This window comes from Anolis carolinensis, chromosome 5 (assembly GCF_035594765.1).
Source record: "Anolis carolinensis isolate JA03-04 chromosome 5, rAnoCar3.1.pri, whole genome shotgun sequence".
NCBI lineage: Eukaryota > Metazoa > Chordata > Lepidosauria > Squamata > Dactyloidae > Anolis > Anolis carolinensis.
In genome coordinates, this window is record NC_085845.1 from 52,813,971 (window position 1) to 52,826,673 (window position 12,703).

A 12,703-nucleotide genomic window follows, 5' to 3' on the forward strand; every position below is an offset into this window, starting at 1 on the left:
TCTGATCCCAGGTTTTCTGCTTTAAACTGGATTATATAAGTCCACACTGCCAGATAATCTAGGACTAACAGAAAACCTGGGATCAGGTTCTGGGGTATAGTGCCTATCTGGAAGGGCCCTAAATGTCTTGCATAAGCCCAAGCAAATGGATGGATTATTACATATTTAAATCAGAAGGGGCCTCTTGCAAATTTAACCATGCCTGGATTTCAATTGTTATCTATTTTTGATCTTGTAAATAGCTTTAATGAAAGAATCCCACCGGTAGCATAACCACTGCCCAGTGATGATGCTAGTAGCGGGTTCTGAACATTATGGTCTATTCCAAACTCTGATTTACAAGTCAGTAATGAATTTGTCAAATGATATCAAACTGAAGTTAAGAGGTACTATTTAGACATTTTTCTTCAAATCTAATCTGTTCTGTCTTTCTTCTTTGTGATAGAGTTACTCATTTTTCAGTGTCTCTTTTACTCTCTTAAATGATTTTCTTTAGTAGTTTCAGTACTGAATTACTTCTCCCACTGGAACTCCCTGGTGTTCAGCTTTTTGAAAAATGTGAGTACAACTGCCTGTGCCTGATGAGTGCAATCCAGATAGTCCGGTTTTCAGCTTGCACTGAGACCCCTTCTACACTACCATATAATCCAGATTATCTGCTTTGAACTGGATCATATGCATCTACACTGCTATATAATCCAGTTCAAAGCAGATAATCTGGATTTTATATGGCAGTACAGAAGGGGCCTGACTCTCTGCCTTGAGAAAATGAGTTTTCTGTAAAATGTAACAATTCAAGTGTTCATTTTAAAAGCACAAACAACCAAATAAAGGATTTATCACCTGAGCTAACATAAAATATTTTAACAAAGTATTCTAACAAAGTAGCTTGCAAATGTATTTCATTCTGTGTCCTGATCACTTGTGAGATAGATCAATGGTAATTCCATTTATTTATTTATTTATTTATTTATTTATGCTTAATTAATGTTTAATATATTACTTGACTGTATTTACACCATTTTATACTAATAGTATATTCTTTTCTTTTTTTACTAGTTTTAATGTATCTTCCTATAACCAGGTTCTCGGGGAAGCTTACCACAGGTAACAGAACAAATTTAAAATACATACAAATTGATCCGGAGTAAAACATATCAAATCCATGTTAATATTGTATATTAGGAAAGTTTATTTTGATGTGGTAGAGGTGCATCAGTTACTCTACTCTTCATATATGAAGAGTAGAGTAACTGATGAAATGAAAGAGTTTGAAAGAAAAATATTGAGCATGGAAATGGAAACAGCATAGGACACCATGTTATTTGTTTCAGTTGTTAGGCACCTTCACTGTAGAGTTTCCATAGCTCCATCCAATGAAATTTTTGGATTGTAGTTTTGAAATATCTTAGCCCTCTGTGCTAAAGAGTGCTAGTGCCTCACTAAACTAAATATCCAAGGGTTCTGTAAGATGGAGTTATGGCAGTTAGTAGAATTATTGCAGTTTGAAAAAACTATGTAGATACACTGTTAAACTGTTTCAATAGAAGACATGAAACATGAATCCCACCCCTCCTCATACTCTAAATTCAATTGACTACACCAAAAGCCGGGAATTAATCACGTGTTTGGAACTTAACATATACTGAAAAATATTATGTGAATCAAACCATTGTTTGAAATGTGTGCAAAATATATTATATGTATTATTTTCAAAGAATTTACTAACTTGGCATCAAGGCATATTCAGACGTCTTTTCCAAATCTGGTGTAAAAGTCCATTGTGCTCTCTGCCTTGATTTTAGAACTTCAGACAGACTCCCTGGAGGTAATTATGTGCTGTGGCAAAATGATTTTTGTTAATTTGCTGTAGCTTGTTCGATAAGCCAAGCCAAGTTCCAATTTACATTAAAAGGAGATTACATACTAGCCCTGCTATAGTATGCAAATATATTGCAGAAATGCATAAAAAATAGCTGCAGAGTAACTTACAAGGTCATATTTTATGTATCTTACACCTAATTCAATAGCTAACACTGCAGTCCTATACATTTCTATGTAGACGTGTGATCAATTGTTTTCACTGGGGCTAACTTCCCGGTAATTGTGTACAGTTGACCCTCTGTATCTATGGGGAATTGGCTCCAAGGTCCTCTGAAGCCATCAAAATCTGTGTATGCCCAAGTGACACATATAAAATATAATAAAATTACTTACAAACCAGACATAAGCTGGATCACACTTCAGTGAGCCACAAATGCCTCCCTGTCAATCACTTCTGCAACTCCAAGTGGAGGGCATAATCAGATCCGCAGCTGCATAACCCATAGATATATAGAGTCAACTGTATAGGATTAAAGTATTACTAATAAAGGGATCTTCTAGAATGAAATTGAATGTGACATATTAAACATTCAAGAGTCCATACAAGTGGTACTTCAGTTACAAAATCAAGTATACAGCTTGACTCAAGTAGGCTGAACCTACCCCTCTTGATTGTCCTCACTACTACTACTACTACTGCCACCAATAGAACTACCACTCTGTGCCAGACATGTCTTAGATTGGCGAGAGTTTCAGCAACACCTGGATGGCCATGCTCTGTTCACTATTTTGTTGGAATCTGTGTGTCATTGGTATTTGAATATTATGCCAGTGGTTAAGAAGCTTGAGAGAAGCCATAGGGGAACTGCTGATAGGTTAACCTTCAAAATCAATAGTTTTTGTCCCAGAATTTTAGAAACTGGGTTGTCTTCACATACACAAATACACAAAGCACCTGAAATCAAGGATATAGCATATATATTGTTTGTAAATTTTACCAGAAGGTGAGAGACTTGTACCTTGGTCCATATATCAAGTGGACAATTTATTGGGAATCGCACATCAGAACAACATATTTTATATGTGGCCAAGACCCAAAAAAACCGTATAAAACAGCACTGTTTTTAAGCAAAGCAATACGTCTGAGAACCACATATGTCGGGCTGATTGGAGTAAATTATAGGGGTGATATGGAAACATGATGTATATATTCAGTTTTATCATATTTATTTATTGTTATAAGTAGTTTATTTAACTTACTATATAGAGTGTAATCATGTTTATCAAGTCTTTTTGTTTGGTTTGGTACTGTGATATAACCTAAGGACTAATCAATAAATTTACTACATACACAAATATATAAATAAAAAACATTTGAAAAATAAGATATGCCAAGATATGTAGTCCTCTTGATGCCTAGCTATAACCCTATTATGATGTCATAGGTGATGATGACGTTGTGACAAGTGTTCCGTATGATGTCCTTACCATGATACATAAACATTAGGAAGAACTACCTGACTGTAAGAGCTATTTGGCAGTGAATATATAGCCTCAGAGCATGGTGGAGGCTCCTCCTCTGGAGACTTTTTAAAGCAGAGGCTGGATGGCCATCTGTCGAGGGTGCTTTGATTCTATATTCCTACATGGTAGGGGTTTGGACTGGATGGTCTTTGTGGTCACTTCATCTTTATGCTTCTGTGAAAGCATCGTCCATAAGTACACAAGGAATGCCAACGTCTAATAAATGATTGATATATACACACAAACCTTTCAAGGTACAACTCATGCCCTGTGATTTCTTTTCATCACCCCATGGGTCAAAAATGAAGGGACAGGCCTGAGACCTCAGACTTAAGATCTTTGAACCCTAAATGCAATAGTTTTCTACTGATAACTTGGCAAGTTCAGTTTCAATTTATCTTCTATAAAACAAATGTACTTTCACTAGGGATGCAGTTCTTCACTAAGTTTTTCTTGAAGTAATCATTTCAGCAATTTTCTTCCTACTACAATAAAGTTTTTGAAGACTATTCACAATTCAAAGCTTACTCTGTGTAAAATTTGCACATGCTTGTTTTCCACAGATGACAGCATTTTTAACGTAGGAAACAGCATTTTATATGTAGAAAATAGTACCTTAATGCAAAAAAATTAATTCTTATGCATAGAATGCTGTTCTGTGTGCAAATCAACCATGTGCAAACTTTATGCAGAATTAATCTCTAATTAAAGTAATCTCTATGCTGATAACAGGATTTTAAAGCCATTTTTGATATTTTGAAATATTCTTTCCAATCAAACTTTAACCATTTGTAATTTTATAATCTAGTATGTCTAATTTGTGGTTTTGCTGTTATGTTTCATATAGAATGACAGCTATCCTGATCTCCTATGGGGAAGGAAGTTGGAGTAAAAAAAATGAAAGGAGGAAAAGGAGAACACACATAGAATTTAACTTTCACTTCTGATCTGTATAATTTCCATGAAAATATCAAATTAAAAACTGAGTTCCAAAGTAATGTCTTCCCCTCAACTTTGCTGATTGATAATGGCACGAATTAATACAATAAATGCAATTGATGACTCTTTTACTTAATTTTTCCCATGTACATTTCTGAAGAAATTCCTCTTGGAGACAATATGTGGATAAAACCATTATTTCAGAATTGGCTTAGGCTGCAATTGGGCCCCATTCACACCTGGGAAAGAGAAATATTTATTTATTTATTTATTTAATCACATCTTTTATCTTATTTTTCCTCCATGGAGCTCCGGAATGCACACTTAGTCCCATCTGACAATCCTTTAAACATCACAGAAACTCTGGTTACGATAAGTGAAAACTAATGGACTAAAGTTACTAAGGTTCATGGCTGAGTAAGGTTTCAGGTTCAGTTCTGCTTCACACTCATTTCATATTTACAGAGTAATATATGCACATCTACTCAGAAACAAGCCTGTAGTATGCAATGAAGCGTACTACCAAATAAATGTTACAGGAATGCAGGCTTTGGAAACTTTGAAGTACAGGCAGTCCCTGAGTTACAAATATCTGATTTATAAATGACCTATAGTTAAGAATTGGGATGAGATAATAGGAATTGAGATACAACTACCCCTCAGAAGGAAAATTCACTCCTGGAAGAGTTATCATGGGGGGAAAGGGTCTCCACTGAGCTTTCTTGCCAATCCTTGTTTCCACCGCAAGCCAATTTCTTCCAAATCCAACAATCACAGGGACAGAAAATGAAATAAAATCTTCTGAACAGGGGCACAGACAGCAAAACAACCACCACAAGGGTGTCAACCCTTTCCTATGCTATCCAAAGCTATCTATCTATCTGCGCATTTTGGCTGAACTTTGAACCGTTTCTATTATCAAGATTTCAGGGACCTGCAGATACATTTTCGCACACTTCCCAAAAACAGGCGAGCGTCTGAATTGCCATTTTCAGTCTGCAGCCAAAATTAAGAAGGCAGAAAGATTGCAAAGGATAAGATTGTTAGTGGAAGGATGGTGGAAGGATGTTGGTGGTGTTTTTTGCTGGTATAATTCTTATGAATAGTACAAATAATAATAAAAATAATATTTTATATACTGATGGAGGTTAGAGTTTGAGATAGACGATGGGTTCTTTTGGCCTGGCAAAGCTTCCACAGAAGCCCAATACTTTTATTTTTATGGCCAACAGCCAAATTATTACTATTATTAGTAGGTTGTTTGGTAGTTTTCTGAGAATGAGGCTTTGCTGTTTGCTGGAATTCTTATAATTATTAATAACAATAATCTTTTTAAAGTACATTCTGAAAGAGAGAGGGAGGAGAAATAAGAGAAGAAGCTAAAGTCTTTAGTGACTCAAAGCTCAGAGCCATCCTAAAAGAAAAGCATAGTCACCCACAAGTCCCCAAATGCCGCGTACCCACCCACCTGCACTTTCCAACTCTCAGTCTCACAAAATAAAGAATAAAAAAATAAAGGAAAATAAAGGAAAAATCAAAAAGATTCAATGCTAGAGGTCAAGCCAAGCCAAAATCTAAATCTGAGAGCACACGGCAAGGCAATCAGACTGAAGCACCTCTCCCTAGAGCCAGGACACACTGAGAAATGGAGGAGCACAACTGAGAAATGGAGGCGCTCAAACCATTAAATAAACACAGCTTGCGTAAGACATGTCACAACTTTCTTCTATTCTGATTGGTCCAACAGGCAAGGCTCACAGGAAAATCCAGTGCGAGCATACAGCAGCCTCTCCGCACACCACGTGATTTTGAATAGAACAGAAGGTAGCCACAACCAGCAGCCATGTGGTCCATTTCAGTTGAAAAAAACATGTTGGCAGAGCCTTTGCCATTACGAGTGTCCAATCAAGCCGAAGAAGCTGAAGGAAAATGGCAAAATGAATCCGTGCACAAGCCATGTGTGTGTGTGTGTGTGTGTGTGTGTGTGTGTGTGTGTGTGTGTGTGTGGCAGAAGTTACACTTAAGAAATGTACCCTTTTTCCAATTTATCTACAAATTCAACTTAAGAACAAACCTACAGACAATCTTGGGGACTGCCTGTATTGGAAAAATAGGAAGCACAAATATAAAATTTGTAGACTAGCTATTTTTAATGTAGGTGGGTTACTCATTGTCCATCTACTGAATAGTGGGCTTCAGGACCTCATTGCATGGAGGCTCTTAAGCCAGTGGACAACAGGGGAATCCATTGGGTAGCAACCCACATCGTCCCCTCACCATCACACATGGTTTCCCATCTGCCCCTGGCTTGGTCCCATCCTGTCCCCAGCTTAGTCAATGAGAACACGGTGGCTGCCTATGATCTCAGGGCAGCATCTCAACGTGCTTCTGAGATGCAGCCAGGGCAGACCCCTGCAAGAAGTAGCCCTTTGTCATGTGATGGGCTCCAGCAGGCTCTGCCCTGCCTGCTCTTAGCAGCATAATAGGATGGGGCTTTTTGCCCATGTGATGAGTTCCATAGATGGCAAAACCTCCCAAGTCAACTAATGATCCAGAAGCAGCAGCAATAAAACAGAGGATAACATTTCTGCATTTAACAATTTGAAGAAATATATCCCTAGTGAATTTGGAAGCATATTTATACTGACTCTGTGCAAAGCCAATGTAGCAAATGAATCATTGTACTTGGTGGAAGAAACAGACGGCTGTGGGTGGTTCATGGAAGCCAGGCGAGGGGAAAACCACTATCTGCTACAAAGATGTTTTGAAAAAATTCCCCTTTTGCTTAAATATAATCAAACCCAAGTGACATTATAGTCCAAACCATTCATGCTTGCAGATGCTTTTGAAAAGGTCAGGAATAATGTAGAAGAGCAATTTTCTCTTTCCCTCTTTAAGTTAAGGGTGAGAAATTTCATGTATTATCCATAGCCAGAGGTCAATAAACATTGGGAGAAATACTAAATTTAAAACGATGAAGAAGCAAGTGTTATATGTATCATACATATTGTATGGTAAAAGCTAAAGCAAATTTTAAAAAACAAAAACCAAGTTTGTTATAAGAACATAATAATCAAGCAAAGTAAGAACAATAACCAGCCTTACACTGAATATTCTTTATGGGACATTATTAGCCAGATACTCGTAATTATTGGCTTGTTTTACAATTAGTTACGTTGCATTGGGAGGTTTTGAGAACAGAATCTGGCACAAAATCCAGATTAGATACAGCTTTGTTTATTGTTATGGCACCTGCAATACTTGTCTTTTTATTGTTAGACACAACCTTCAGTAAACTTGTAAATTAATAGAAAAAAGAATGATTCCAATAAAACTGAAGCATTAAATGTTCCTCTAGTTTGTCTAAATAGTATGCTTATGCTAGGACTTTCAACAAAGTATTCTATTTTAATAGAAATTACTTCCATATAACAACTTGATCTTGGAAATAATTCCTTACAAATAAATTTCTTATCCCTAGTTTATTAAAATTCAGCAACACATTTTAATATTCACTATTTAAATCATTTAATGCAACAAGTGGGATAAGTGAGAGGTGGCCATTTTTGCCACTTTGACTTATTATGAATTATTAAAAGGTTTAAAAACATTATATTATTGAAGGCTGAAGATGCCAGCCACAGATGCAAGTGAAAATTCAGAAGAAAATCTTCCAGAACATAGCTGTACAACCTGGAAACCTCACAATCCGCCAGTGTAAAAACATTTTTTCTCAACTATCTTTATCAGCAATTATGGCAATGAATTAATGGCAATGCTGTTTCTTAAAATTTCAATATTAATGAAATATTTTTCTATAAATTACCTAATATTAACATATTACGGATAATTTAACTCTAACATTTCCAAGCTTGGATTGAGAATCCCACTCCCACTAAAACTAATATGCTTAAAACCCATTGGAACAATGGGATGGGTTAGTTATCATTACCTTGAATCCAAGGCCAGAACCAGTTCAGAAAATGGGATAAAAGCTTTATTCATTCTGTAGAAAAAAGTAAAGTAAAAATATTGGAGAAAATAAACAGAGGTAGTTATGGTTAGATACGAATATTAAAGGGATCTAACAATTATTAGAAAAAGACAGAGTAACAAAGGGAACAATGCATTTAGTGACTATATTAATAGCATCCTCATTGAGTTATTTAGTAAAATAGTTCTTTGTTTTGATGAGATAATTGTCTCTTCAAGATTAAAATAGCAAAACATTTCTCCTGGGTATAATATTTAAAAGCACCATAGCAAGAACTTTTCTATTAAAGTATCATATTTTTTCATGAATTAATTTTTATGAAGTGAGTCCTATTGGTAGTTCTAAGCAGTCTCATCAAAACTATTGTTGAATGGTAAATCAACACTTAAGTAATTTAAATTGATTAATTAAATCTGTTCTGCTTGGAGCCACCAATATATTGCAGGCCTAATTTTTTTTTTAACAAAATCGAATACTTTAATTGGCTCTAACAGACAACATATAGATTATACATTCTGCTCTTATATGCCCATAATTGAACTTGATCTTATGGCCCTTCCAGACAGGCCAAAAATCAAAACAGGAATTGGGAATTTAAAATCCCAGGGTGGGCACTGGCACTGCCAGCTTCCCCCTCCCTGCCCTCTATTTCCCCCTGAACTTACCAGGAGAAAGCTCCAACAAAGCCTAAAGCCTCCCTCTCCCCCCCCCCCCCCCCGCTCCCTCGGAAGAGCTGAAAGAGGGCTTTGTGTAGGGGAAGGGGGTTTCTCCTCCAAGGCCCCCGGTTTGATCTTCTAGGAGGATGAAGAGAGTTAAAGGCTGCGGGCCTGCATGGAAGGCTTTCTCTTGTAAGTTGAGATGCAAATGGGAGGCAGGAGGGGGTCCAGGTAGGGGGAAGAGAAGGAAAATGCATGTCTTCCATGCCTGCAAGTTTACACAGGCATGGAAATGTGTGTGTTTCTCAAGAGGAACCAGGTTTAAAGGGTTGCTTTTAAACATGTGTTTTCTGGCCTTGAACCCAATTCCTCCTAATTCCTCTTGCATTTTGGCTAAGCGTCGTTTAGCCTCCCCTGCCTTCAACCCAATCTAACCCAGGTTTTAATGCATGCGTAGAAGGGCCCTTAGAGATATACAATGTATAACTTTCTCCTAAACTGACACACATAATTCAGCTTAGTTCCAATTATCTTAACAGTGTACGTATGTCTAAATGACAATCCTTGGGACCATGTTTATGAAAATATAATTGGCCCTTGTTGGTAGGGTCTTGCACTTACTGTGGGCTGACTCACATTCAAGGACACCATTTGCAAGGGCGACCATCCAGTGTGGGCACAATTTTACAATGATCCCAGACTTTTTTTTTAAGATTATGCTCAAGGACTGCTTTTTTGTTTTAGGGCCATTAGACTATAGGATTCCTTAAAACTCAGAACTGTTTTGTATGCTTTTAAATATTTGCTTGAATGCATTGGAGAAGATCACCTGGCATATCGGGGTTGAGTCTCTGCTCTATAATAATATGAGCCACCATGTGAGCCGCCCCGAGTCCCTACGGGGAGATGGGGCGGGATACAAGAATAAAATTATATTATATTATATTATAATAACGATATTAAGTTCTGTTTCTCCTTTCAAAACTGATGTTGAGAAGTCCAGAATAGCTATCTGGATACAATAAGAGATTAGATGTGGGCGAACTAACTGAGGTTCAATCCAGATAAGACAAAATTGTGTTCATCAAAACAACTGGCCAGTAGGGACTTTGTTAAGCATTAGCTGACGAATCAGCTGCATTTCTTCATAAAGAAAATGGATTTAGCCACAGTGATCTATGGTTTTGATTACTTTATGACAATGCTTTCTAGGTGTGCTGCCTTAGAAAATATTCAGAAGCTACAACTAGTACAAAATACAGCAAACATATAATGGAACTAGAATGGAACAGCAATAATTTTAAGCAGCCTCAGCACATCAGAGAGCAAACTTTATTGCTAGGTCCAGGGGAGGAAGCTGTGCCATTGGTATTGGGCAACATGGAAGGACATTAACCTAGGAGAAAAAGCTAATAATCCTTAAGTATGATGTTGGCTACTGGAACATCATGTCACTACACAACTCTTTCCCATTCTTTTCCACAGCACATATAATGCCAACTTGGTTAAGAAGGATAGGACTTGGGCTTATTTTCCTTTTCCTTCCACTTCTCTCATTCCCAAAATCCCAATATACTTAGCAGGAATTCTCACAATCTCCCATAAGTTGAGATTCAAGTCACCATACCTTATTTAAGTAATGTAAAACCATCAGCTACAAAAGTTATTTTTCATATATTCATGTTGACTGTGATATTACAAAAAGGGCACCTTTTCCAAGCTCTCTTTCAAGCTGAGGCCTGAATATATACTTTCTAAAATAACAGTACTCCAATCTCATTATCTTTTACTCCCAGTGTATCTATTATGCATATTCCTTGAGCTTTTATGAGCACAATTATAGCTATACATCTATACAGAAACTAGACTTTTGCTTGTTTTCTTTCTTAATGCTTACTAAGCCTCTTTGTAAAGAGAGAAGGAAGGTAAGAGAGGAAGAGGGATAATTTTGGAGAGCAAAGGAACATGATATATTATTTTGGTAAGTGTTTTTGTTCAAAAGAACATTCTGTTACTGGGGAACATGAATTGAGAGATGCGCTTTCTCTGCTTTCTTATTTGTATGAGCTTCCTACTTTCTTTTGATTGCCTACTGTTGGAACAGAATGCAAGACTGGATAAGTACAGAAATATGTGAAAATCACGTGTGGGTTTTGCACACAAGAAAACACGCATTCCTCTGAACAAAAGCACTCACCAGAATCGTATATGACCTGTTATATTTCATTACTTTGCCCATACCAATCTATGTAGCAAAGAAAACCATTATCTGAGCAACACAGATTTCTTCTTTAGATGAACAAAGGCTCAGTGATGTGTTTGGTTAAATTACATTTCTTAGGGTCAGCATCACAGAGGGTCAGATCAAGAGAAACAAAGATCCAGTGAAGCTGGCCAGTTTGGGAAAGGTGCCAAAGCTTTTAAGTAAGAGGTTATAAAAATCCAAACAGTGCCACAAGAATGACAGAGAGAAAGGACAGAGACATCTGCTTCACCTAGAAGAAGCTTGCTCACAGAATGACAAAGACATCCAGAATATTTGTAGCATGGGAATGTTTAATTAGCCACATTAGGGTCTATGGTGCTTTTTAATCTTGGCTGAATATGATATAGATTGTTTGTAACTACAGTGATACCTTGACTTAAGAGTTGAAGCCAGTTTCTGGCCAAGCTCTTAACTCAGAACACTCTTATATCAAAGCAAATTTTCACATTGAAATGCTATTAATCTGTTCTGTGGAGCCAAACATACCAGGAATAAAAACCACACAAAATCAACTTACCCGAAGTTCCTCAAAGTGGACATGTGTAAAATGGACAGCAACCTCCCATAGTGGACAAGAGCAAAGCAGACAAAATCATGAGGCACAGAAGCAGGAGGCATAGAGCCTGCTCTCTTGAAGCTTCAAAGTCCTGTACTCTTGTGCTAGCGCTTCCTCTAGTGTTAGCTCTTAACTCAAAATGCTACTCTTATGTCAAAGCAAAACCCAGGCTGAGCCACAGCTCTTAATCAAAACACTCTTAAGTTGGAAAGTTCTTATATACAAGCTCCACTGTATTCCTGAAAAAGGTGATTTCATATATAAGATACCTCCTTTACTAATGTAGATTTCTTGCTGAGAATAAAAGCTTTCTTTTTAAATATCACCTCTTTCCCATGCTCTCCTTTCATATGCTTTGCTTAGAGAATGGGAAGAGAAAGCTTCTGTAGAGTCAGAACATGAGAAGTGCAAGTGAAGCCTCAGTAACTTCCACCTGAGTTTCTGGATCATAGTGAATAACTCAGTGGGTGGTGACACATAGATGATCCCATGTGGTACCCTCTCCTACTCCAGAGCAGAAGTCAGGATCATTTACATCTCTTTACGGAATTACTCCCTCCCCAAATACTTCTGAATAAGACATTCCCTTCTGCCATCAACTCCACCCCACCTCACTGCCACTAGCAAAATACATAGGAAACAGATACAAAGAAACAGTGAAGAATTAGCTATTGGGCTGACAGTACAAGGCAGTTTCACAGGAAATTATCTTTATTTGGAAAAGCATAGATCTCCAGCATTTAGTATGTTACCTTGCAGCTCCAATGTGACCTAGAATTGTTAGAAGCCTTGCATAGATGCTTAATAGCTTTATTAATCTTGCACGTACTGTATTAGATTTCAAGCAGCAATCAAGAGGCTTTCCATTCACGAACTTCGAGCCATGAGCTGTTAAGCATTTGGCCAGCTGTTTAATTAGTACTACTAAATTGTTAGGTGTTGGA

The 12,703-nt window shown here is 37.1% G+C and overlaps 1 long non-coding RNA gene across 1 annotated transcript; it reads left to right on the forward strand.

The window, feature by feature from the left end:
• Positions 1-289: 289 nt before the first annotated feature.
• On the forward strand, positions 290-5,344 carry LOC134299186 (uncharacterized). Its single transcript, XR_010006345.1, has 3 exons — positions 290-558; positions 1,060-1,107; positions 4,196-5,344. It is a non-coding gene; the product is annotated as an uncharacterized LOC134299186 (long non-coding RNA).
• The last annotated feature ends 7,359 nt before the right edge of the window (positions 5,345-12,703 follow it).